At 37.1% G+C, this 27,768-nt stretch overlaps 1 protein-coding gene and 1 long non-coding RNA gene across 34 annotated transcripts in view; one reads left to right on the top strand and one right to left on the bottom strand.

The window, feature by feature from the left end:
- Positions 1-27,768, top strand: part of PDE4D (phosphodiesterase 4D) — a 1,438,885-nt gene that overhangs the window by 1,091,008 nt on the left and 320,109 nt on the right. The window lies entirely within an intron of this gene.
- LOC112660654 (uncharacterized) overlaps positions 1-27,768 on the bottom strand; it is a 70,214-nt gene that overhangs the window by 6,286 nt on the left and 36,160 nt on the right. Inside the window, exon 2 of the long non-coding RNA XR_004813494.2 lies at positions 13,634-13,700. This is a non-coding gene — a long non-coding RNA (uncharacterized LOC112660654). The remainder of the gene's footprint in view (positions 1-13,633; positions 13,701-27,768) is intronic.

The following is a 27,768-nucleotide window of genomic DNA, read 5'->3' as shown; positions in this document are numbered from 1 at the left end:
GTTCCATAGCAAGAGATGCTATTCTAATAGATTTACTATTTCCCCTTGGTTCAACTCAGAATCTTTCCCTGAAGAAAGAGCACCTTGTCATTTGATGTAGAACATGGCTTGGTGGTCAATTAAAATATAAACTTAATATCTGAACTGACTAATTGGTATTGGTCTAAAGCAGCGTTAAACAAGAAAATCAAAATATATAAGTATTTTGTGGGGCTCCTGGATGGCTCAGTCAGTTAAACAGCTGACTCTTAATTTTGGCTCAGATCATGATCTGATGACTGTAAGATTAAGACCTGTGTTGGGCTCTGTGCTAGGCATGGAACCTGCTAAGATTCTCTCTTCCTCTCCCTCTGCCCCACCCCTGGCTCTCTCTCTCTTCTCTCTCTCTCTCATTAAGGAAAAAAAAAGAAAAAAAGAAAAAAAAAAACGTGTTTCTTAAATGAAAAAAACAAAACAAAACAAAACAAAAAATCAGTGATTAAAGTGGCCTGGCTCTATCCTCTCCCTGGTTGCTTCGTGGGCTTCCATTTGGCTCATTTCATCTGGCCAAAAATACTGGTCATGTGGTTGCATTTCACTGCCAAAATGTTGCTCCTTGGCCAGCTGTTCATTAGAGCCTGAAGATTCTCTGAGCTAAAGAGGTCAGCTTCATCCTGTTTCATGCCACTGGCATTGTTTTGAATATTAAACTGGCCTTCTTAATGATATTCCAAATTGGGAGTAATATTAGCATAATTGAAAAATGGGAAAAATAGTTACCATAAAGGCAACATAACAATTGTTACAGGAATAACAGGAAGGTTAACAGTCGTGACACATCACGGGCCAAGGTAGCACAGTATAGGGGAAAGACTTTGACTTCAGAGACTAACAGATGAAGTTTAAATCCAATTCTGCTGCTTTTTTGACGGGGCAATTTCCCTAACCACTCTTAGTAGAGTCCATGTCTGTAAATGGGAAATATAAATGCCTACTTCAAAAGGCCATTGCGCCTGTCAGTGAGAATATGTACACAAAGTGGGTTGCTTACCCCCCCCTTATCACACTTTCCACCATGCTTTTATCATTTTACCAATTTTGATCTACTTCTTTGTCAAAAAAGTTTATAGATTAGTCCTTATCATTGGGGCCACATTTGATTACAGAATAGTGCAATAAGCTCGCTACTTGTATGTATAAACAGCTTCATCTTTGAAAGGTGCTGTGGGGTAATGGTTGGGAGCTGGCCAGCTCCAGAGCCATACTACTGAGGTTCAAATTTTCATACTTTCCTTCACAGCTATGAGACATTGGGAAGTCATTTAACTTGATTGCCTCAGTTTCCTGATGTGTAAAATGGAGTGTTCTGAGAATTAATTATGTTAGTCATATATAATTCCTGGCACAGGAAAATACTGAAATAAATGTGAGCTATTATTAATAATACTAGAATGTAAGCTCCATGTGACAGTAATTTTCACCTTCCTTTTTCCACCTCTTCATCTTTAGTGCCTGTAAGTGTGTGTGACATAGTGTAGGTGGTTGATGCACACGCCTTGAATGAATGAAACCATTAGCAAATGTTTTCAGACCCCTGAAGAATGGGGACACCATGCTTCCTCCCCCCACATTCACAGAGCAGAGGGCTAAAGCTGAAGAGACACAAGAGTTCATCTGCTCCAACCCAGCATCTTACATTGAAAACCTAAAGACCAGGGCCCTTGAAGGCTCAGTCAGTTGAGCGTCAGACTCCTGATTTTGGCTCAGGTCATGATCACAGAATTGTGAGATCAAGCCCTATCAAGGCTCCGTGTTAGATGTGGAGCCTGCTTGGGACTCTCTCTCTCCCTCTCCTGTCCCTGCCCCCAACTTCCACTCGAAAGAAAGAAAGAAAGGAAGAGAAAAGAAAAACCTGAAGATCTAGAAAGAGCCCAGGTCATGAAATTTGATAGCGTCATAGCCAGAGCTCAACACCATGGCTCTATGCAGTTCTGCACAAAGTTTTCTTCTAATGCCCTAGTGCCTCACTTCAATGTAGATCCCATCTAATTCAATGTCTTTGGTAAGGCATCAAGCAGAATGGTTAGGAACCCACTTTTTACAACTACAGAGGAGTACAAGAGTCAAAATTGGGCAGCCACCACAAAAAGAAGGGCCTCTAAACACTAGAAAGACTCAAGTAAAACTAAACTTAGACACTTCACCTACAAGTCTAAAAATTCCTTCCTACAACAGCTGCAAGAGTTTTTGTAGGGGCTTTTTTGTTAATAGGATTTTTGCAGAAAGCATTAGCTGAGATTTTCTAAATTGAAAGAAAGTCATATCTCAGACATTTAAAGGCATCTGTGCAATCAGCAATGCCAACCAGAAATAGAGGTGAAGAGGGGAAATAAAGCTTGTGAGTTCCCTGTATGATCAAGATAGCACATGGAACAACCACAGACAGACAGACATAAAACTGTGTGTGATTATTACAAAAGGACTGATGCTAAGAGGTGGCTGTGGGCTACCAAGAAGTGTGGAACACTGTCAAATGTGGGCTGGCAGGAGAGGCAGAGATCAAGGTGGAAATCAAGAAGAAAAGACACCCACACACACACTACTAAGAACTTATAATTATGCTTGTGAATATTTCTGATGGTCCACATGGGAGCCAGACCATGCTTAAAGCTATACCACTTCTGCATGTGTCACGCATATGAGCGGCCATGTTTAATTAGTGTCTAACAAAATTTATATTATTGTCATCATGTTGATTTTATGATTTTCAGCTAGTAGAATTTTGAGTATAAGTCGTGAAACTGAGGAATCCCCAGAACATAAAGTAGCCCAAAGAAGATGCGTTTAGTCTGAGCAGAGCAAATAATGAACACTTAATAAGACAGGGAACGTTTATGTCTGTACCCCTTCCTTTGTTGCTTCTCTGTGTGGAGGCCCCAGCCCGGATATGCTTTGCTATAGCCAGATACCCAGCTCCTACCTTAGCTATGCTCCTTCATAAACTTCCATTATGTTTTTCACTTTTGAACCATAATTGGAGAGCTCTTCTAATTTTCTTAACAAGTGGCTGATGAAAGCCTCTGAATTCCTGTAAGGCTGAGTTAGATAAGTATACAGTTACTGTGAGTCAGACAGAGCAAAAGAAAATCCCATTGGCAAGGGAGAGGGCAATATGGAAGTAATAAACCTGTCGAGTTGTATAATTTAATAACTGATGATAATGTGAATTCAGAAGGGAACAACTCAAATGTTAAAAAAGAAAAGGTGCATTTGTGGACAGAGTAGATACATACTACTTGAACGATGTGAAGTCAACCAAATGCAAAAGGTAGACATTCCAAGAGCAGCACGAGTGTATGCCCCACTCTGAAAAGAGAGCCTGAGAGTGAACCTGAAAAAGAGGAGCTTTCTGGTGGGCTATAGGAATAAATTAAGAACTAATGTGACAGTGAACAAATCACTCAAATGTAATCAGAGTTCATATAAAAGATTAATATATTCATGCAGAAACTATTTTTGAATGCCTAAGATAAGCCTCTTCATCGGTGGTCTGGTAGATGTTAACAGCCAGCTTTCTGTGAAGACACACACACACAGTCTATTTGTAATATTTGCTGATTTCCATGGGAAAAATCCTCCCCACAACCCATTTCAAGTTGTAGAGGAGACTAAGTGGAGCGTGAGCAACCAATATAGCACATACCAATAGGTGGGTGTAAGTGACCTCAAAAACATACATGATATCACAATATACGGAAATTATTAGGAAGTGAGGAGTTTTGAATATTTATTATGTAATTGTAATTTATTTAATTAATTTATTTATGTTTATACAATTTAACTTTTTATAGTTGCTAGATATAACAACCAATTTATAAATACTCCTAAAAACTGAAGAGCCTGCTTTTGTCAGCTGGTATGCACAGCTCCAGCACACTACTTTGCCTGATGCTTTATTACCTAAGACTATTGACATTCTGGTAGGGATATAATCTTGAGTAAAATGAATGAGGTCTTTGCTGTCATAAAGCTTGTAGTAGAAGGAGGCAGAAAATAAACCAAGTTAATAAAATAACATAGGTACTGAGATCAGAGATTCTGCTCGGAAAAGTCAAAGAAGCCTTCATAAAGAAAACAATATTTTTTTTTTACATATAAGTTGAAGTAGATCCATTCCATATATCCATAAGTATATTGCAGTCCTAGGCAGACATGTCATAGCTCAGAACTGCATGGAAACATGAATATCGACCTCATTATTGACTGTGTTCTTGGTCAGATCAGAGTCCAGTCTCAGTGAATTTGCCTTTCTTCCCCCTTTATTGTAAACATGTGAGGAGGAGAAGGAAAGGGGAATGGATATTGTACTTTCTATTGCATTATTTCATGTAATCCTCAAAAAATTCCAAACTGAAAAAAATTAAAAGTTAAAAAAATAAATAAAAACTAAAAACCAATAGCAGTTACATATCCTATAGTAGTAACTTTTTTTTTTTTTTTTGGCTTGGTTTATCTGTCCATGTCAGCCCCCAAAACATAATAGGTATCAGAAACTAAAAGTAATGTTGTGATGGATTTCTTATTTTCAAAAGTAATAATACAAATTTAAAATGTTGGATTAGAAGGAAAGCTAGTCAGACCAACTTTTCTCTAACACATAAATTTTTAGGACGGTGCCTGTAAATATTATGTTTCTAATGCTTGTTCCTTGATCCTTTTTGGCAATTAACTTATCTTTAATTGATTTGTGGATTATCCACTTGAAGTTGCTATGGATAAAGGAATGCAATGGCAGAATTTGTTTATATAGGATAATAAAATGGATTGACTGGGAAGAGAGGTCTAGCTCTGTAAACTACTCTGGGTTTTCAGGGATTTTTCTTTTCACGTAATGGCAATGTTTAAATAGATGGAAAATGAAAAACTAGCTGAATCTGATTAGTGTTCTCATCTAAAGGGAAGGTTTATGTCCTGTTTAAGAATCACATTAATTTGATAATGTAAGTACATTCTCTAGTGAAAGAGTGGTCACCATAGGGGAGAGAAAAACATAACAAAAAAAAAATCCTTTTCCATTTTTGGATCATAGTTGATAAAAACTTCTCATCTGTGGGCTCCACAAAATATCACTCCCTGAACTCAGATGAACAAAAAGACAAAAACATTTTATTGCTCATATAATTGTTTTATTTCTCCAACTTGCCACTGCCTAGATAATGACTAGATACTTTCCCACCATTCCCTTCTTTAGCCATTTGTTCTAAAATTCACAGTGTCTTGAGCAAAGGCACTTGCCTATTGCCCATACTGCTCTTGCTAGCGGTAGGCAGGTTTTTGTTCTGTCTCCCCTTGTAGAAGAAAGAGATACTACAAGTTTGTTGTGGGCGCTGCTCCTCTGCCCCTTGGCCGAGATACTCATGGCCAAAAACACCTCAGGTGTATTTTCCTCAAGAAAATCCACTTGAATGGAGACAACAGAAACATCAGAGGGAGCTGACCTGCAGAAATGCCAAGAAAGGGAAAGAAGACATTATCAGCTAGGGAAACGTTATCTTGCATTTTGAAAGGCTTTGTGTTTCTGTTAGCCCTATATGACTTAAAAAAATAAGTATCTTGCACCAGTATTGGTAAAAAGGGGAAGGACCCTTTTCCTTTGTTAAATTATTTATACATAGCCCTTAGCACTCTATGAGAATCTGATTGGTAGGAGATGATAGGTGCGAATGTGCAACTAGGTGAGGAAAAAACCATGCTTAGCCATATTTGTATAACTAGTGCTCAGATGCAGAAATTACACATGATCAGGAAAAAAAAAAAAAGTGACCAGGATACCTTTCATGCTCCCTTCAGTCACTATGCATCCAAAGATAACCACCACCCTGACTTCTGAGAGCATAGATTTGTTTTGCCTGTTTCTGAACTTTTTTATGAATGAATGATACAATATAAACTGTTCTGTGTTGGGTTCTTCCCATCAACATTGCGATAGTAATATTCATCTATATTGTTTTATGTGGTTGTAGATTGTTCATTCTCCTGATAATATTTCATCAAGTGAATATACTACAAATTACTCAATTTGTTGATGGCTGGTTGGGTATTTTAGTTTGAGGCTATTATGAGTAGAGATGCTACGAACGTTCTAGGATATGTCATGTGATAAACAAATGTGCGTGGAGTATGTATAAGTTTGTGTGCATGCACATACATTTAGTGTATCCTGAAGGGTAGAACTGCTGGGTTGCCATTTATGTGTGTTTTTAGATATCACCCAAATAGGTCCCCAAAGTGATTGTATCATTTATATAATTCCCAAAGCAGTGTTCCAGTTTTCTGCCTCCTTGCCAAAGGGCAGACCATCTAGGTATTCCATTTTCAATGACAGCATCTTAATAAATGATTACATAGGAAACGGATATTCTGCTTTACAGGACCTCTTTTTCCAGGAATAGTGAGGCTTTCATATTCTACTTCTCCTCCTGCCAAATAGTACACAGCTCTGAAATGAATGTCTATAGTGGAAAATTTGCTCACTGTGAAGAAATAGAATTGACCCTGTCTTTGACCCATATTCAGTTTGAATCTGTAATCTTATACTTTATTCAGATTCATTTGTCAACCCAACAATAACCATTGTGAGCAAAACCAATTAATAATTTTTATTCTCTTTTTAAATGTCCATCTCCTACTTTTAGTTCTAGCTCTATATCCTATGCTCACTTTATTTTTTTTAAGATTTATTTATTTATTTATGAGAGAGAGAGAGAGAGAGAGAGAGAGAGGCAGAGACACAGGCAGAGGGAGAAGCAGGCTCCATGCCTGATGTGGGACTTGATCCCAGGGCCTCCAGGATCATGCCCTGGGCTGAAGGTGCCGCTAAACCACTAAGCCACCGGGGCCGCCCGCCTATGCTCACTTTAAATAAGATTTTTCCCTCCCATAAATTATTTCTTGGAAAAGTTGTTTGGGCTTTTCTTGAGCTAGCTTAACCTGTGAATACATATGTAATACAAGTCATGATATGGTACATTCCCCTTATTCTTTTTTCTTCTTTCTTTGTCTCTGTGTCTTTATTTATTTATTTATTTATTTATTTATTTATTTATTTATTTATGTTTTAATGTCGAGATTCTGGTGACACATCCTCTTTCGTATGTCATCCCCTCTAAAGCTCATCATAAACTGATTTATGATACCAGTCTGACTTCTGGTACATCAAGTAAGTAAGCTGACCCAGGTTCAGTTTGTACCATGTCAAAATGCAATCATTAATTTTAGATGATGACTGGAGAAATCTAGCGTGTGTAATAACTGTGGGTCCTATTTCTTGAAGCTTTCACAATCCAACCCTAAATCTCTCTAATTGGCATATTCAGTAGAACAAAAAGGAAAATTAAGGGCAGTATAAATGTATTCTCGGGGTTTTATGACATGAAACAATGTATGTTTTGTTACTAGACAGGTACTTTAAATCACGAACTTTGAAAATAAGAGTTTCTACGTACAGTCACCTGACTTGAAAATTGGGAAAGGAGTTAAGGATTTATAATATTCTCTTTTAAATTTTAATCCCTAACCTTAGTAAGGGCTCCTAGAGTTGTTATATTTGAGCTTCACTTTTCGATTCCTCAGAAATGAGCTCTTAACTAAACATGTAATGCTCAGAACCAACATTTCTCAGTGCCTCAAACTCCCTGGGTCCTGCTGGAACTCATATGCATCCTTCCAGGTCACTACAATGTCATTTGCAGTATGTACCAGAGAGCAGCTTAGCACCACAAAACATTTTGTCAATGATAAATAAAAATTTAACACTGAGCCGTGGTGAATTAAAGTCCAATGAATTCATTGTAACCTAGCAAATATTTCAAAATATCAAATCTTTTAGCAAAACTCCTAAGGAAAAGCAGAATGGCTTATCTTTGTTTTCACCTCCCTGTCGTCCAACCTGCTGCCAGGGGTGACCACAAGATAAGAAATATCCAAATCCAAACTGAAAAGGGAGTGCTGGGGATAGGGATCCTCCTTTAAGTAGATCATCAGCCTAATAGTCTCAAATGCAGACGAGTCCACCAGGCATCATAGCATTCGACTTCTGCTGGGAAACTTGTTCTGAGACAGTGCTTTATAGAAGAATTTGACAGAAAAATAAAACTTTGTAAAATAAAATAAACAAAGGACATGATATTTTTCAGGCTTTATTTTTAATCTTAGGTTTTTCTTCTTCGTTTTCAATCATTTTACTATATTTAAAGGAATATTTAGCTTAGGCTCAGTATTGGAAACTGAAGGACTGATGCTTTTGCTGAAAAAAATAAGACACTTTGTAATGAAATACTAAATACCATGCCTGAGGCCAGTGCCTCTAAAAACTGGATTCCGGGGGCTCCTGGGTGACTCAGATGGTTAAGCCTCTGTGTTCAGCTTAGGTCATGATCTCAGGGTGCTGGGATTGAGCCCACATCAGGCTCCCTGCTCAGTGGGGAGTCTGCTTCTCCCTCTCCCTCGGCCTCTCCCCCTGTTTGTGTTCTATCTCTCAATGAATAAATAAAATCTTTAAGAAACAAAACAAAAAACTGGATGCACACATATCTCCTGGGGATCTTGTTAAAAGGCAGATTTTGACTGAATAGGTCAGGAGCAATGCCTGAGATTCTGCATTTCTCCTAAGTTACAAGACGGTGCTAATTCTGCTGGTCCTTGAACCCCAGTATGAGTAGAAAGGGTTCAGGAGATAGGAAGCAAGAAGCAGACATCCCCACTAAGAGACCACCAGTCCTTCCAGCAAGGGTCAATACTGTCACCATTTTGGTGGAAAACAAGAAGACTTAGCTGGTAGTCATTGCCTAAGATGTGGATCCCATCAAGCTGGCAGTCTTCCCACCTGCCCTGTGTCATCACATGAGGGTTCCCTCTGCATTATCAAGAAAAAGGTCAGGCTGGGGCATCTGGTCCACGGGAAGGTTTGCACCACCACTGCCTTCACACAGGTTAACTCTGGAGAAAAAGGAGCTCTGGCTAAGCTAGCTGAAGCTATCACAACCAATTATAATGACAAATATAAGATCTGCCATCACTGGGGAGGCAAAGTCCTGAGTCCAAAATCAGTGGCTCACAATGCCCAGCTGGAAAAGGCAAAGGCTGAAGAAGTCGCTGCAAAGCTAGTCTAAGTGTATACATTGAGTTTTCTCTACATATAGGTAATACAGATTCTCTTACAAAAAAAAAAAAAGCAAAATTTTCAGAATTTTCAGATAGAGTGAATCTTACAAGTAAAATACAAATGTTTGCTTCCATGTGAAATCAGTCATAATTTAATTGTGATCCCCAAGTAGAATCCAAAAGTAATCCTCATTCTTGTTTGTATAGTAGAGACTTCATGACATAGTGCATGGATACACTAACAAAATATGTAGACACTGAAAATTCATCTTGGGAATTCTTGTAAATGCTTAAGATACTTACGTATCTGCAGCTTTTAATGGTGTACTCTAGGTTTAATTGATAGAAACAGTCTTAAGATGACCACTGACAGGAAAGATGAGAAGGAAAGATAGAAAATTTAAGCTGGGTTTTGTTTTTTGGGTTTTGTTTTGTTTTTATTTTTTATTTTGTTTTTGTTTGAGATGTTCAGAATGAGGTTGCCAGAACATTTGCTTTTCCATGAATGATTTAAACCACCGAAAAAGAGCCTTGAGACATATCTAAAATAAGAATTTAAGAGATGGAGTCTGGAAGCTAGCCCCATCCACCAATATTGTTTCTATCCTCAAAGAAGAATTTGTAATGCTTCTGAGCAAGCTGACTAGTATCCTATACCACCAGAAATATCAGGAAGTTTGTGTTAAAAACTTAGTGATCATTTTTCAAACAAGTTTACTCATCTTTTACTCTCAGTGACAGTGAATTGTGGAGAGAGAAGAAGGCATGAGTCAGAACTGTTTTTAATTTTTCTTGGTTTAAAAAGAAATCTAATGGATGAGTAAATAGATAGAAAAGATTTTTATTACAACACCTGCAGGAAAAAATTCCTTTCCATAAATTATTTTGTATATTGTATGAAGACCTAATGTAAATTTTCATATTCAAATCCACTATGAGACTTCATCTATTTACTATTTATTGTATAACTCACCACATAAAATGTTTTATTTTTAACATAAATGTTCTTTATTATCATAATGATGAAGTCCCAGCATGCAAGATTTATTGAGATTATTTTTAGTAATCATGTGAGCTATACCAGTTTTTTCCTGGAAGAGCAGCAGCCAGCACTACTAGATTTCCACTCTCATCTTGGCTCATTATACAATATCAGGCAAGTTACTTAACTTCCATAGACCTCAACCTCCTCATGTGAAACTGAATTTATAAACCATACAACTACTATATCTCTTTAAGTTCATAGAAATAGCATTACAGATGTACCAAAAAAAAAGAAAAACTATAAATGACTCAGGGTATTTGCCTAAATATTTCTTTGTAATCAAGCAGGTATCCATGATATTAGCACCAAGCTCGGGAAAGATTAAAGAATGATCAATGAATATAGTTCAGTGTCCCTGTGAACTTACATGCAATTCAATAATTCATCCAACCAATGTATGAGGACCTATAATCTGCTAAACATATGAAGCCCCAAATTTTATGCGTTCGCTTCTGATATATGTTGCTTAAATCAATTCTGATATATGTTGACTTTCAAAAGTGACCCTATTGCTAACATTGCTCTTCTGAACAATGGTAATTATTCTTTTGAATGCTAATAAGTATAAGCAGAAAAATAGATAAGAAAATAAAGATTCGTTTTTTTACCTTATATTGTATATTTTGGTGTTCTGAGAAAGAAACCTCCTTGGATGCCTACTTTCAAAGGGATTCCTGAGAAATCAAAGGCTGTTTACTTGTCCAGTTTATTCATCTGGTTTATGTGCAATTACTCTAAGTTAAACTCTGTCACATTATCAAAACAAAAACTTGGATACTATTAGGATAAACTTGATCATTTTAATGTTTCAATTTAACAAATGAGAGAAACAAAAAGGACTAGTAAAAACTATTTGAAGAAGCAAGTCCAAATATGGTAATTCACAGTTCAAAGGAGAAGGGGAGAAGGTGTCTATCATCTCTCAAGAGCCAGCAGACCACAAAATAATCACATTAAAGATGAATGCAAGCACTGGGAGAAATGATGCCAGTAAAAGGCTCTTTATGTTACAGATTCTGGTATTTGTCAGAGATAAGGAAAGAAGCTGAGCCTTTTCTGGATGAGTCTTGGAATAAAATAAAATGAGAGGTTATGCTAAGTATAAAACTAGGTATTTACAAAGATTTTTCCCCTTTAGATCTTCAGAGATATTTAAGTCTGAAGAAATATCGGCATTGCTTTTAAATACCTAATCCAGGTTAGATAACAAATTGTTATCTAGAGAGCGTTTAGAACACCATGCATTTAAAGTGAGTACTTTAGTTTCATGACTGAGCAGAGATTCCTAGGTTCAAATCATAGCTGTTCCATTTATGGGTTGGATGGCATTTATTAAGCTTCTTAAAGGTACTCTGTTCAATTGCTTCTGCACCTACATCATTAACTGCTGTAAGTATTGAGTGAGATGATATGCTCATAAACCCTTAGACCACTGTGGTATATAGAAACAGTCAGTTTATGTTGATTTTCATAACTTGCAAGAAAAAGCTACAGATTTCTTTCTGTTGAAGGCAAATTTAAGTGTGAATAGCAAGCTTGTCTATGGAACAAGAATGATTCTGTTCTATAGTGCCCTTTATTTAAAAAAATAGAAATAACAATTACCAACCACTGACTCTTTAAAAATAAGTGGGATTTATACCGTACATACATGCATATGTGCATATATGTGTATGTTTGGATGTGTGTGTGTGTGTGTGTGTGTGTGTGTGTGTGTGTGTGTGTACATGCTGCCTGGGAAATTGGATTTCTTATATCTATTAACTTTTCCAAAATGTCACAGCCTAGTCAGGTGCTATGCATGCAAATAGCATTCAACATATATTTACAGAATTTATTTATTTTTTTTTACATTTCAAATAACTGTTACTGCTTTTTCTACTTGCAAATAAATTATAATAATCCATTGGCTTTAGTGAATTGAGCTGTTATAAGGGACTCTGGGGCTTCGTGTCAAGTAGCAACATGAACCCATGTATAACTAAGCTTGCCAATGAATTTAAGGTATTTGACTATTGAATGAGCCTATAGATCACCCATTATCCACATCACAATATGGTTTTCTCTTTCTCCATTCTTCCTTGGAAATGCAGTAACTCTGTGTATCAGTGTATCTTGTATGTGAGTAGAAAAATGGTTCCCAAAGAAAGCTGATTGCTAATCTAGACCTGTGCTGTCCAACAAAATAGCCACTAGCCCCAGAGCACTTGAATTGTGGCTAATCCATGTAAGATGTGCTGTAAGTATAAAATGCATAGATTTCCAATACTTGGTATGAGCAAATGTGAAAAATATCTCATTATTAATTTTTATTAAGATTACATGTATGTGGTAATATTTTGCATATATTGAGTTAAATAAAATATGTTATTAAAATTAATTTCACCTGGGGGCACCTGGCTGGCTTAGTCGGTGGAGTGTGCAGCTCTTGATCTTCAGGTTATGGGTTTGAGCCCCACATTGGGTGTAGAGATTACTTAAAAATAAAATCATAAAAAAAAATAATTTTACCTGGTATTTAAAAAACTTTTCATAATGTGGCTTTTAGAAAATGTAAAACTATGCATATGGCTCCCGTTCATGGTTCATATTATATTTCTATAGAAAAGCATTGATCTAGATGAAGTGACAAGAAAGAAAACAGCTAAGAAAATAATTCTTAGAAAAATGATAAATAGTATGACATTTAAAGTGATAAATAATATTAAATTCTATGAATAAGTCCATCATAGTCGACAATATGCTTGTGTTCAGGAAAAAAAAAAAGATTTTGGAATATTTCATATAGTGCAAAATTATTCACCAAGTGTGAATTAAAACTTTAGCAAACTGAAGCTGTTAATGGAATTCAGATTCTAGGAAAGGCAAGAAAACTGAAAACATTTCTATAAAGTTATGAGATAAAAGCAGCAATGACAATATTTATATCAGTAAATTTTCTAAGGAAAATGTATCTTGTGGTGATATTAGTGAATTTGGGTATTTGTGGAGATCCTAGATGCATTTGAATGTCAACGATATAATGTGGTTTTCCCCAGTTATTTTTTAAATTCAATAACCTTTTTTTAACCTCAAGACATCAAAGTTTAGAATACAGTAGTCCCCTCTTATCTGTGGGGGATATGTTCCAAAGACTCCCAGTGGATGCCGCAAGCCTTAGATAGTACAATACCCTACATCTGCTGTTTTTCCTATAATACATACCTACAATGAAGTTTAATTCATAAATTGGGAACAGTAAGAGGTGAACAACAATAACTAATAATAAAATAGAGCAATTATGACAACGTACGGTAATAAAAGTTACATGAATGTGGTCTAAGTATATTATTGTACTCTGCTCCCCCTTCTTCTTGTGATGATGTGAGATGGTAAAATGCCTATGTGACGGGGTGAAGTGAGTTGAATCTTGCGAGCATTGTGACGTAGCGTTAGGCTACTACTGACCTTCTGGTGATGTGCCAGAAGAGGAATCCTCTGCTTCCGGACTGTGGTTGGCCGCAGGTAACTGAAACTGCAGAAGGAGAAACCACGAGTAAGGGAGGGGCTACTGGGGGCTGCTGTATTTCATTAACTCTTTCAAGGTTGTGCAGCAACGTTGAGCCATAATAGGAATTCACACCTGTGTGATTCCCAAGCTCATGTGACAAAATGTATCCATGAGACATTGGTCCCTGGAACTACTCTGCAAAATAATGCTTTTATGCTCACATAGTTTTCAGAAAAGTCATGCATATTCTGTTACCCTGTGGAACATTATCCATTCCTTAGCATATTAAAGGCACTGGGAAGTGCTGAAAATCTATCGAACTTTATTACATTTTTTTCTCAAACTTATTTTACCACAGGACACCTCTTCCCCTTCAGATGCATTTATATGTCACATATATATATCTAGAGACCATGACTTGGAAATGCTGAAATATATTCAGCTGCTTCCTATTATCTGTCATTGTTGATTTTTATTATTTACCACAAGTGAAAATGACTTAGAGAAAATATAAAATATTTAGGAAAATATATCATGTGATATTCAGATGGCTCACTTCTAACTTGATCAGAGAATCAAACCTTGGATTTAAAAATATACGTGGATGCATTTCTTCTTATACCTGGGGTGTGTAATCCAGAGAGATTCAAAGAAAGCTATATTTAGACTCATCACTGTCTAGGAGTCTGTTTACAGTAGATGTAGAGTAAGGTTTGCTTCTAATAAAACTACACTTCTAAGTAAGAACTTGGGATTTGGAGAAGCACTGACAACAACAAATACATCACTGCCAGCAGAAATGTAATGGCCACACACACACAGTTGATACTGGTTACCTAATGGACTAAAGTTTCATAATCTATTCCCTAGTTTACATTATTTTTTTTATTTTATTACTCTTTTCCATTATTGTGCTAAAAATGCCATCAAGGATCATGATAACAGACTGTCGTCAAGAGTTCCTACGGCATTGAGAAATTGAGTTCAAGCGAGAAGCAAAACCTTGTTACTTAGCTATTCTATATTTGGAAATTGAGCATTTCTCAGAGGCATGTCTGCTCTAGGACCTCAGAAGCTGCATACTTACCTTGGAGTTCCTGATTAGTATCCTAATCACACTCCTGTCCTCTCTACCTGATTTGGATTATCTTGGGTTCAAAACCTGCCCCTCCAGCTTCCTCCCAGAAAGAAATAATTTAGGAACATGAACTCAGTGGTAACAGGTTTCAAGAGCTAATGACATGCATTCTTCCAACCTTGCTTCGCCAGGCATTCTCTTGAGATAACCAGCTCCTTTAGATTCGACACTTCAACAAATCCTAAAATACACTAAACAAGGGTATGAGATTATTGAGCCCTTGGTTTTCTTGTGCAAAATGTAGTTCACAGAGAAGACTGTTTTCACCAAGCCATAGGCTATTATGTAACACCTTTGCACTCATGAAAGACTGATTGGGATTGAGAACCTAAATGCTAGCTTTGGGTCCTGTTTGTACTGCGCCATAAAGCCTTGAAACCTTATCTTTGAGTGAAGTGAGACTATTTTTCTCTTTCCTCGTCAGCTTGCAGATTTTTTGTGAGAGTCAAGTGAGATTTGTTTGTGAAATAACATAGGAGTATAAAGTCTTACCAAGCGATGCAACATTTACTGGTGGGCATCATAGATTATGGAACCTTAAAGAATCCTTGAGAGATTGTCTTAAACATTCACATGAAATTATATATGAAACCAGTGGTTCTCCTGATTTCTAACCTGTGAAATTTCCCACATCTCTTCCTCATAACATCCCTCCCCACTACCAAAGAAAAGTAGTTTACGGTAATGTGTTGTGTTAACATGAATGAGGACGGAAGTGGAGGTGGTAGGTAGTAGAGTCCACAAGATGGAGGATTCTCATGCCATTCCTAGATTTAAGCAAATCATCCTAAGCAAATCTCCATGCCCTCTCAGAATTCCCTAAGAATCACTTTGGAGGCTGGAAAAAAAAAATGACTTAATGAAATCATTTTGATTGTTCTAGTAGAATCGTGTGGGTATCCTGCTGAGTTCATCCTAGAGAGTCATAGTCCTGGTCTCTGGAGTCAGACCAGGTTGGTTGATTCCTTCACTTAGTAGCTGTGAACCCTCTCTCTGCATTAGTGTCCCCACATGTAAATGGAAATAATAGTAGTACCCAACTTAGAAGGTTTCTGTGGGAATTAGTGAGGTAGTAGTATAAAATGCTTAATATAGTGCCTGTCATATAGTAAGTACCCCATAAACATTAGATGTTTACTACTTCTGCTACTGCTGTTTGCAACCATCACCATTAAAGTGGGGGATTTATGAATGTCCTTCACTTGTACTAATTCCTTTTAAAAGTACTAGTTCCATTAAGAGAATATAAAAGGACTAATAATAATAGCAAACGCCAATAGGCTCCTGGCTACTAAGTTCCACTCTGGCAAAACTGAAACTTGTTTTAAAATGTTCTTTATATTATAAAAATGAATAGAGAATGAATAATGGCTATGACCTCTTTTTTTTTGGCAAACCAACACTTCCGTATTCAGAATTGAGAAAAGTTTATATAGGAGATATGTTTTTTTCAAGATACTGTTTAAGAAACAAAATAATTAACTTTGGCTAATCTCAAGATACTACTCACCAAGTCTATGATTATACTTGAAGAGAGTGACTTCAATTCTAAGGGTCCTAAATCTCTTATATTTCCTTTTTTATTCAAATAATGGTAGTCCACCATAACTTTTGAAGTCATGCTCAGTTCACATCTATGAACAAATGAAATTCGTGCTTTTCTCTTTACTCTTCAGAATATTAAAGTTAATTTTCTTGATGAGTAGAAGTACACTTTTAACACCATTTTAGAATTTAAAAAATTTCCTTAGTAACAGTATTGCTTGAATATGTAAGTTTAACATAATTTCTATGGAATGTATTAAATACAGTCAGCAAACATCAGGAAAATATATAGCATAAGTAGTACAAAACTTAACATAGACTGCATGTCTTCATACTTCAAGGATTCTTCATACTTCAAATACGGTATAAAGATTAGCTACATCTTAAGGATGGAGAAAATGAGGCTCTTAAAACCTATAAACCTTAATGAATCTAGTCATGGATGTACTTGCCTCAAATAAATGCAACGTAATCTAAAAATAATTGGGAGATAACTGTCAACTAGTACTCTTTTATTTTTACAAAAGGGAAGACATTTCACTTTGATAGTGTCTTTCTGGGTGATATCTCAATGTAGGACATTCTAGAGTCCCACTCCAACTTAGGCTGCTAATCTTTAAAGATAAGATTCCTGTTGTTCTAGATCTATATATTTAAAATATATCCAATTTATTGTCCTCACATTGTTTTTAATTTTTAATAGAGCTACCTGTGGAACTAATACAATGTTAATGTACCAGTCTCTGAAATAAAATTCTAAGGAAGAGCTTTCAGTAATGGACCAGATTACTGGAACAAGCAGGATTGAGGATTAGTTTTTGGTTGACTTTGTAAAACATCCTCTGTGAAAACAAAACACTGCCATTCACAAATATCACACCTTAATATTTTGGCCATAAAACATGAAAACTAACAGTAGACAATTTAAAAAGCATGCATGTTTGATTTACCAAGGAATTGGGCCGGGGGTGGGGTGGGGGCAAGTTTAACAGAGAGCCTGATGCAGGCAGCTTGCTCTTGACATCCCTTCTCCCTTAGTCCTTCCCATCTCGTGCCCCCTGCACACCCCCCACGTCCTCAAAGCTGGAGCCCTTCTTCTTCCTATATTCCCCTCAGCAGAACCTGCTCACAGTAAATTGTAAAAAATGAAGGAGACTTAAAAGTGTAAATAAGTCATTAGACACAAATTAGTGCTTTTTTTTCCTCTCAGGAGCATTTGCATTCTGACATGTACTGAGCATTGAGTAAACAGACTAAATCCCTAATGGGGCTGCATCCTGTGTCAGGCACACAGAGCTTCTCTGTGGGCAGCAGGCTTGGCGGCCACGCCAGATAATCATCTACTACTAAGGCTGATACGCTGGAGATGGAGAAACACAGGAAGGAGAAAAGGCCAAGAAAATGAACAAAAAGGAACGAGATTTCGATGTATTAAGTCCATTCTATAGGCCTGGCCTTGTGCCGGGTATTTTGAGTGGTAATTTGACAACCTCACAACAGTTCCGAGAGGTGGGCATTATTGTTACACATGTAACTTTTGTTAACAGCTCTGAGAGCAGAAGTCATGTGGGTAAGACGCTTGCTCAAGGTCATGGCTCCTAAGTAGCTAGGTAGCTAAGGTTTGAACCCTAGGGTGCCTCGCTCTGCAATTCAACTCTTATTACCTATACCTGCTTCTAACAACAACCACCAAACACACGCTTCCAAAACTACAATAATAGGGATAAAGAGAAATAATCCAAATATAGTTCCGTTGAGGTTACTGATGGAGAGGCAAAAAGAATTGTAAGGTTTTTTTGTTCTTCCCTCCAAGACTTCCCTCTGAGGATCACTTTCCCCGGCTGTCTGGCTTTGTGAAATTATACCTTCCCTGGTGGCTGGGAGCTGAGCCTGCCCTTCTTTCAAGGGCAGCTTAAAGTTCATGGCATGGTGTATTTGAAGCTTGTGGGTACCAATTCCAGGCAGCAAGACACTACTTTCAGAAACTAAATTAGCTTTCTTCAGAGTCACAGCAAAAAGCGGTACAACAAAATTGATTACCTTAAGATGCCTCCCCAGTTATTTTATTGCTTCTTGAGCCAATTTGTCCTCCCAGTGGTGTCACTGTTACAGAAGCCGGTTTATTCTGCATTCTCATTTTATGAATAGGAATCATCTTAATAGAGTCATACGCATCTAGTCTAGACCAATTTTCTCAGAATTATAGAGGTGGGGAAAATCCCAAACCCTACTTGTTCCAAATGGCAGGGGATGGCTTAGGAATTTATTATTGGAATCTTTTGAACTATTTGTATCATTTATGTGAGTATCGCATTGATTGTAAGGCTGCTTCTATCTGTTCATTAACAAGGGTATGGGAAGCTTATGATAAAACCACGGCAGTCTGCTACTCATCTAACTTTTCCTGTTTCTACCTTCAGGCATTTCCCCGCTCACACAGAAAGGTATATTCTAGACAGCAATTCTTATTTTATCCCTAAGAGGGAGACATTTATAATGGTACCACAGAATCTTTAAAAAGAAAAAAAAAAAGCCATCATTAGTATTCTCCTTGTGTCTTTATTTTACAATGATCTTTGGGTAAAAATGATGAATGTGTGTTATATGGTTCAACTCCATGTATAGTCACTAAGCATTGACCTCCCCTCTCCCCCTTATAAGGGCAAAAAGTATATATTTCTTGAGTAATAAAGATTATTAGCCATCACCATGACCCTGGGCAAGACCATGAAAAAGATGCAATTCTTTACCTTCCTCCTTTGTTCCAGAGTCTGGGCACTTTCTAAACTTCACAGGTTTCTCTTCTGCAAAAGGGGTGTTTTACTGTCTGAAGACTCCTAACTGTTGCTGTTATTCGGGGCTAATTCACATGCTCTAAGCCCAGGAAGGCAATCTGAGCCCTTTACTACCGATAAATGTATAGAGCACTTACATTATATTATCCTGGCCTGGGTTGGGCTCTAAGAAAACATTGGTGAATAAAACAGGCATGGCTTCTGCCCTCGCAAGCCTGACAAATGAGTAGGGAAGACAAACACTACTCATCATACCAAAATTAAATACATAATCAGATGAAGGAGAAATAAAAAGCAAAGCCCAACAGATACTATAAAGAGGAGAACCGATTAATTTGGGAGTGGAAAATCAAAGCTTGTGGGACGAAATAATACAAAAGCTGAGAAATGAAAGGTGAATAGGAGCTAGTCAAGTGTTTTAGAAAGGGGGAAAAAACATGTACCAGCAACATTTCAAGGAAAGGTGGGACGAGTCAGATGATTTTCATTATTTTGACTAAAGAGTGACTGGTTTATTTCTTCCATAGATGATATGCATACAATGTAATGTAATAAGAAGAATCTCATTTCAAAGAATGAAGAGGTGAGGAGAGGCCCTCATTAATGTCATATGCCCATGTTAGGACATCTCCCCTCCCTCTCCTGGTAAACCTCAATGGTGGTACCAAGGAGTTGATGGGAAGCACTGATTTTCCCAGTGTGCTCACAACTAACACAATCACGTAAATACCTTGCACCCAGTCCTTACTATGCAAGGGTCCTCACTATGGACCCTTCCTTTCTCATTAATGAGAAGGGAAGGGACCCTCATTAATGAGAAGGGAAGGGAAGCTATAAAGGGATAGCTTCAAGGAAAGTTCTCCAGGTCAGCTCCTCCCCTTTGTTTCCCCTAATCCCTCACATTGAGCTGCTTCTGTTGGTCTTACAAGGCTATCAGACCTATGGAGACAAGGTACTATTCAATTTGAAACGACTCAGAGACATAATAATGATTCTGTGCACTTTATGTGTAAATTTAGTCCTTAAAAGAGAGCCCTATAATTAGCATTAAACATATGAGGGTATCTATTCTTCAGATAAGCAACAGTATGATTTGTTAGCTTTGGTTCAGCATACACAAGACCTGCAGGTTTAACAATTTGCATACATCCTTCAATAATGTATCGTTTTCCTTCTAATACCTTATAAACACCATTTTGTGTTTCTTCATGAGATTCCTGCCCTGGGGTTTCAGGATGTGTGTAAAAAACAATTAAGGTATTAAAATTAAAGATAAATATCCCCACCAGAAATACTCTTAACAGGTTATTTAGTAAAAAATCTTGAATCCAGCAGATCAAGGAAATGCTCCCCAAGGAGTCTTTAATTAGAACTCTTTAGAACTTGGTAGAACTGGAACCTAAATTTCTCCATAAAAATGAACAATGCCTCAGGTCACATAAATTAAAAAAAATCTGAACCCTGAATCAGCATCCTAACAGCTGATTTTAATTGTTCTAATAATGAGGACTAGAGAGGCACGCTCAGCTTCCTGAATTCCTTTTACAAATGAATGATATTCTTGTCAGCTATGGATCACAATTAGAAGGGCTTTTTTTTTTTTAAGTACTCACCACGCCCAGAATGGAGCCCAACATGGGTCTTGAGCTCATGACCCTGAGATCAAGACCTGAGCTGAAGTTAAGAGTCAGATGCTTAAATGACTGGGCCGCCCAGGCACCCCCACAATTATGAGGTATTCTACACAGGGAATGTAAAAACAAAACAGAACAGGCGCAAACAGAAAGACAACAAAATTCTATACCATTCTGTGCCTCCTTCACTAATGAGAAGCAGGTGATAATAATCCTTATGTGAAGGCTATCAATGAATAACTCACAAAAATCCCTGCTTTCCATTTCATTTTTAACTTTTTCCTTGCTTAAAATATGTTAAAAATATATATATATAGTAAAAATCCCTGAGGGAAAAGGAAGAGGATAACAGAGATTCCCTTAGTAGTGAGCGACTTATGTGAAAACAGCCAGCTCACTTTCCCTTGCCTCCTTTTGACCTAACAAACTGGATTTGTGGGTTTGTAACTGGATTTTGACTAGGAAGCACATTCTGTGGCCAAGGAAGAGTTTTTCTTTGTGGAAAAACTTGAACTGTCAACTTTGTTGCCATAGTTTTAAATATTTTTGGCTGTAAATAACAAGATACCTGGACCTATAATGGCTTGAACAGATAGGGGTTACTTCTTGATGAAGTCGCCACTGGAGGCATTTCAGTTGTTGTATGATGTTAGCACCAAGTACAGAAGGCTAATGTCTATGCAGTTTTCTTGGTTTTTCCTTCACGACTGCATGATGCTACTGCAGCTACAGACAACACATTGGTGTTACATGAGGTGATAAGGAGAAGGGAGAGGACTGAGGAGGAGTGATAGCTCTAGTTGTTTCTATTCCATTTATTAGAAACACAAAAGCCTTCCTTAAAGCCCTTGAAAGATTTCAGCTTATAGCTCATTAGCCAGAACCATACCATATGGCCATCTCTAATGGGAAGGAAATTGGAAAGTTAATATTTATTCTCTAGTCTCTATAATAAGTGCAGCAAGGATGATTGGGAAATGGAAAAGGCTATATGAACAAGACTATCAGAGGTGGCCACGTTTGCTCTATATTCAGATCATGCTTTCAAAGCCTTAAGTTAATTTGTTAAGCTTTCTCAAAGACAAGAAGATAGGTAAGAATGAAAATATTCAGGCCAAATGCAGAGTAAACCTTGGAAAGAATGACATACAATGGAAAATCAACTAGAAATAATCAAAAAGTGCCTTAACCTCAAATCCTCTGAAACTTTGGGGTAAGCCAGTCAGTAATGGATCCTAAGGCTCTCTAACCCATAATGTTGATCATAAGAGTATTTCTTCTAGTTTTCACAGATGACACCAAAAAATTTTGGTAAAGCATATAAATTTGCACAAATAAATGTATAGATATAAAATTAACAATCTGTAATTGTTTAAAGTGAAAAATCTGTTATTTTCAGGAGAAAAATAATCACCCAAAATAACCATTGGTGAATCTTAATCATCAAGCCATGACTTTTGCCATGTCTATAGGATGAACACAAGAATAAATAATAATTGTTTGGTATATTTTAAACCCCTAAAGCAATTGATGGCAAATAAGCTGGCTTTAATCAAACTCAGTAAGTGTTTATTCAGCACCCATGATGCAACAAGTTTTCTGTTAAAGGAGTAGTTAGGATTTGGGGAGTGAGGAAACTGGCAGACAATGATAAATAAAATGGGAGGAGGTTGAACAGATGGGCTGTGGCTCAAGGAACTGGGAACAATTATTCTTTGGAAGGGTATATAAGAGATTGAGAAAGTTATGCTAAAGAATACTAGCATTCAATTAGAGTCTTGCAGAATGACACCATTTTTGGAAAAATGTAAGTGGAAGCCACAGAAGTAAGATAGAGGTCTGTGTGTCAGTAATTCAGAGTAGCTGTGTTTTAATGCAGTCATAGGAAAGAAAACTTGAAAACAGAAATTTGGATTGTAGAAGGCCTTCAATGAGGAAATAGAGAAATTAACATGAGGCAGAAAGGCCTTGGATTCTGCAGAGTGGTGCTTTGTTTAAAGATTTGTCTGTGGCTGTGGAACAGTTTTTCTATAGTCTATCAAAATGGTTCTAGGAAAAAATATTAGTGTAGTCCTCCCTAAGCCATGGTTTCCATTACCACAGTCAACCACAGTCCAGAAGCAGATGATCCTGCTTCTGACATATCATCATAAGGTCACTAGTAGCCTAACAATGCCTATGTCATTGCTGCATCTCATGACCTAGGCATTTTATCATCTCATGTGATCACAAGAGGAAGAAAGTGAGTACAGTACAATAAGATATTTTGAGAGAGGGGATCCCTGGGTGACTCAGTGGTTTGGCGCCTGCCTTTGGCCGAGGGTGTGATCCTGGAGTCCTGGGATCAAGTCCGACATCGGACTCCTTGCATGGGCCCTATTTCTCCCTCTGCCTGTGTCTTTGCCTCTCTCTCTCTCTCTCTGCATGTCTCATGAATAAATGAATAAAATCTTAAAAAATGTATATTTTGAGAGAGAGATAAAGATTACATTCACATAATTTTTATTTACAAGCATTATACCAAGTATATTGTTATATAATTTTTCTATTTTATTATTATTTTTGTTCATTTCTTACTGTGCCTGATTTTTAAACTAAATGTTATGATAGGTATGCATGTATAGAAAAAAATAGTATATATAGGATTCAGTACCTAGGGGTCTTGTAACATATCTCCCATGGATAAGGGGGAACTACAATACTCTAGGATGAGAGCATGTGCCATAGGAAACATGAGTGTTACGGATTGAATTGTGTTCTCCCTAAATTCATGTTGAGGTCCTAACTCCAGTACCTCAGAATGTGACTATATTTGGAGATAGGGCCTTTAAAAACATGAATAAATTTTTAAAAATGAGGTCATATGCATGGTCCCTAACCCAGCATAACTGGTGTCCTTATAAGAAGAGATTAGAACACAGGCAGACACAGAAAGACTTTGTAAAGACAAAGGGAGATGACTATCTGCAAGACCAGGAGAGAGGCCTCTAGAAGAAACCAGTCTACCTACACCTTCATCTTGTCCTTCTATCTCCAGAACTGTGAGAAAATAAATTTCTGTTATGTAAGCCACAGAGTCTATAGTATTTGTTATAGTGGCCCTAGCAAACTAATAGAATGAGAAAATATTATTTTTGTTAAAAACAACAACAACAACAAAAAAAGAGTAATGAGATAAATTAAGTTCGTGGAAGTAGAACTAGAAAGAAGGAAGTTTCTGGACATATTGTATAGATAAAACATCTTTGAAATTCACAACTAATGCAGTGGGGCATGGAGGTAAAAGGTCAGTCATGATTGAGCTGTAAAGACTGGGAAATGGGCAAGTCCAAAAGGATGGCAGCTTGGTGGAAGAAAAGGATGGATATAGTTTCAGCTGTGTTTTCATTCAGAAGGTGCTAGATAAGGTAGAGACATCCATCAAGAAGTCAGTAATGTGTGTCAGACATTAAGAAACTGATGAGGTAGCCAAGTAAGCCAGTATTGAATATAAACAAAGTGCCAGAGCCTGAACCACCAAAAAAATGAAACTTATAGTTCTTTTTATTTAATTTTTTAAAGATTTTTATTCATTTATTCGTGAGAGACACAAAGGGGGTGGGGGGGCAGAGAAAGAAGCAGAGGGAGAAGGAGGGGCTCCATGCAGGGGCCCGATGGGGGAATCGATCCCAGGACTCCAGGATCACACCCTAAGCCAAAGGCAGACACTCAACTGCTGAGCCACCCAAGTGTCCCTACAGTTCCTTTTAAATAGCTGAAGCCATAGGACTAAATTTCTTTATATATAATTTCAGTGACAAAATTATTTTAAAAACAAATAAACTAAGAGACCTTATCTTTCTGATGTCTAATGCTCAAAATTTCTTTTGAAGAAGAAAAAGCCTAAAGTTTTTGTGTTTTGATCATTCTACACAGAGGTAAGACCAAAAAGGCAAATATTCATGGGAAGGTAAAATGATGATTTGATTTCATACAAGTATGAATATGTGAGATCAGATTCTTTCTCGAGAACAGATTTGAACTGTCATTAGTGGGGAATGGGAGAGCATGGAGGCATGTTCCCCCTCCTTCTACAAGAGAGAAAATGATGCAAGAGAAGGTGCCATGAGTACCACACAGAAGAGGTTGCCTGGGGCCAGTTTGGAGACAGCATCCAAATCATCTCAAAATAGCGAAAGGATCATATTTCCCCTACTAAAGGAAAGTTGGCTTTGATTATATATTTCATTTCTGTGCCATATTTTGCTTAAACCCTACTCATTGGGGAAAATCAAGAATTTAGAATTAGCTTTCCGAGTCAAGAGAGTGTTCCCTCTCTTGAGTTACTGAAATGTCCTGCTGGTTCCCAAGAGTAAAGCTTAGCTGACGTGCTTACATGAATTGTTTATATTGTTCATTAATTAATGTGACAAACATATTAAAAATAGGACTCCTAGTTTTCATCCTCAGGGCTTACACATAATAGCAACAACCTTTAGCAAAGTACTGCATTATTTATTTATAGAATGGTTTTGACTCATTTAATAATGGTCTGTAATTAATTTGTAGATTACTTTTTGACTTTGTGCAATTTAGTTATTATGTTCCTGCAAACGAAAACATTTTTGTTATTATTTAATACTATCAATTCCCCTTGCTGTGTTTAACACCATTGTGTCTGTAGATAAAGAAAAATGTTAGTGTGGTTACAATGACCCAAACTTCTGAGAGAGCTATTTATTTTATAAATATTTTGTAATAATTACTGTGTTTCAGGCAAGGCTGTAGATATTGAGGGAAAGATTCTGAATAAGCAGAAATGTATAATTTCCTTTAGATGTTTTATATTCTTTAATATTCTTGTTTAACCCTTAAAGGTTTATGTTCAAATCATAGGAGGAAGGACCCGAATCAAAGAACACAAGATGATCAAAGAACTTTAGAACCATCTTGTTTTGTCCCTGGGTGAATACAGATATGCTCAATTTTATCCATTCAATACCTAAAGTCTTACCATGATAGTTAATCCAAATCTTGGACCTTCAGACATTACACTGTGTTTCATGATAAAAGATTACCTGCCTTTAGTACAATTCATTGTCAAGACATATTTAAGTATTTCAGTAAGTATTTAGACAAAAGAGAGAAACCTGATCAGGCAATGTAATTTCTAGAACAATTTCTTTATGAAGCAAGCATTCTGATTAGATTGAACCGGAGCCTTAAAAGATGGTTTATGTCAATGCTTTTCTCTAGGGGAGGTTTCTTGAGGTAGGACCCCATGAAAACCTTGGCATGGTACTCAGCCATATTTGTCTGATCTTGGGACTCTGCATCAACAATGCTGGTATAACAGTTGTCAAATTAGATAAACAGCCCAAGACTTTCCTTTCCAGTAGGTATAGTCTCATGGAAAATCACCTTTGAATCCAACAAATGGAATGATGCCCCTGGGTGTAGCCAGTGGGAAAATCCTAAAGGAAGTCCCGGACTAGTCATTCTTCTCAGCATTCAAAATGGCCTTGTTTTAGAGGAAGATACAGTCAATGATTCACCTATTGACAGAGAGCTGCCTGGGGAAAATGTGGCCCGGCCACAGTACAAGGGCAGCAAGATCTGCTGAGCGGATGAGCTGCCCCTTTGGATCCTTCCAGGCCTCCAGTTGGCTCAGGTGAAAAGCTCAGGCTTGGGAGCCGCCACAAAGTGTCTGGCAAAGAGCCCACCTTTTTTTCTCAAGTGCAAATATTCAACTGACTCGATTCCTCAAAGAGCTATGCGCTGGTAAAAGTGACTTCATTGTTGACCTTTAATAGCCCTCAAGTAATGAGGTAATGGATGTGAAAGTGATTTTTAAAATCACAGTGCAAATAAAAAAATACTTTTAGTCATTATTTCAGTATCTGAGGAAAATCTAAAACTAAAGAAACCTGCAGTTTTCTTTCTTTCTTTTTCTTTCTTTCTTTTTTCGTTCTTTCTTTCTTTCTTTCTCTTTCTTTCTTTCTTTCTCTTTCTTTCTTTCTTTCTTTCCTTCTTTCTTTCTTTCTTTCTTTCTTTCTTTCTTTCTTTCTTTCTTTCTTTCTTCTTTTCTTTCTTTTTTCTTTTCTTTTCTTTTTTCTTTTCTTTTCTTTTCTTTTCTTTCTTTCTTTTCCTTCCTTCCTTCCTTCCTTCCTTCCTTCCTTCCTTCCTTCCTTCCTTCCTTCCTTCCTTCCTTCCTTCCTTCCTTCCTTTCTTTGTTTCTTTCCAAGGTCCTTCATGAGATAGCTTTGTTTTACCATCTACGGCAAGCATCAAGAAAGTGTAGCTCATCTAGGCTGTCAATTTGTGAAGTAAATATTGAAGTTGCTTTCCTTTGTTCTACACCATGCCCTTGTGAGACTTCCATCATCTGATGTGCATGTGGGAAATCTATACTATTTTTCAAACAATGTGAGACAAATGGTAACTAGGTTAGCCTAGTGTTTAAAGCCTCGTAGAATGAATCCCTAAATAGCAGCTACACGTGTGTAAGACCCATATGCCAACACCATTCTAATGTTTTACATATATAGGTACTTTATTCTTAACAATAAACATGCGAGGTAGGTTCTACTTTTTACCCCCATTTTACAGATGTGAAAAGTAAAGAATAGAGAGATGAAGTGGTATGTTCCAAATCACACAGTTGGTAAATGGCAGAGTCAGACCTCAGATCTTACTGGTCTGTCTCCAGAGTCTACACAGTTAACTGCTGTACCACATGCTTTTTAATACTGTTTTATGATTATTGTGTCATTTCTAAGAATAGGTGTAATGTGTTTTGTTATTTATGTTTTTTTCTTTGTCTTTCCCTTTGTATCTAGGACCTCATGTAATATTGCCAGATTTTAGCTCATAAGAGAGTTCTCTGATGATCATACATAAAGTAGTTTACATTTGTAGAGCATGTATGTATGTTAAGGGTTTCTCCTTACAATTATCTCATCTGATCCCCTCATTAGTCTTTAGAATGAATAGGGCTTTAT

This window comes from Canis lupus, chromosome 2, assembly GCF_003254725.2.
Source record: "Canis lupus dingo isolate Sandy chromosome 2, ASM325472v2, whole genome shotgun sequence".
NCBI classification, from domain to species: Eukaryota; Metazoa; Chordata; class Mammalia; order Carnivora; family Canidae; genus Canis; species Canis lupus.
Note: the sequence above shows the minus strand (reverse complement) of the source record. Positions and strands in the feature narration are given on the sequence as shown.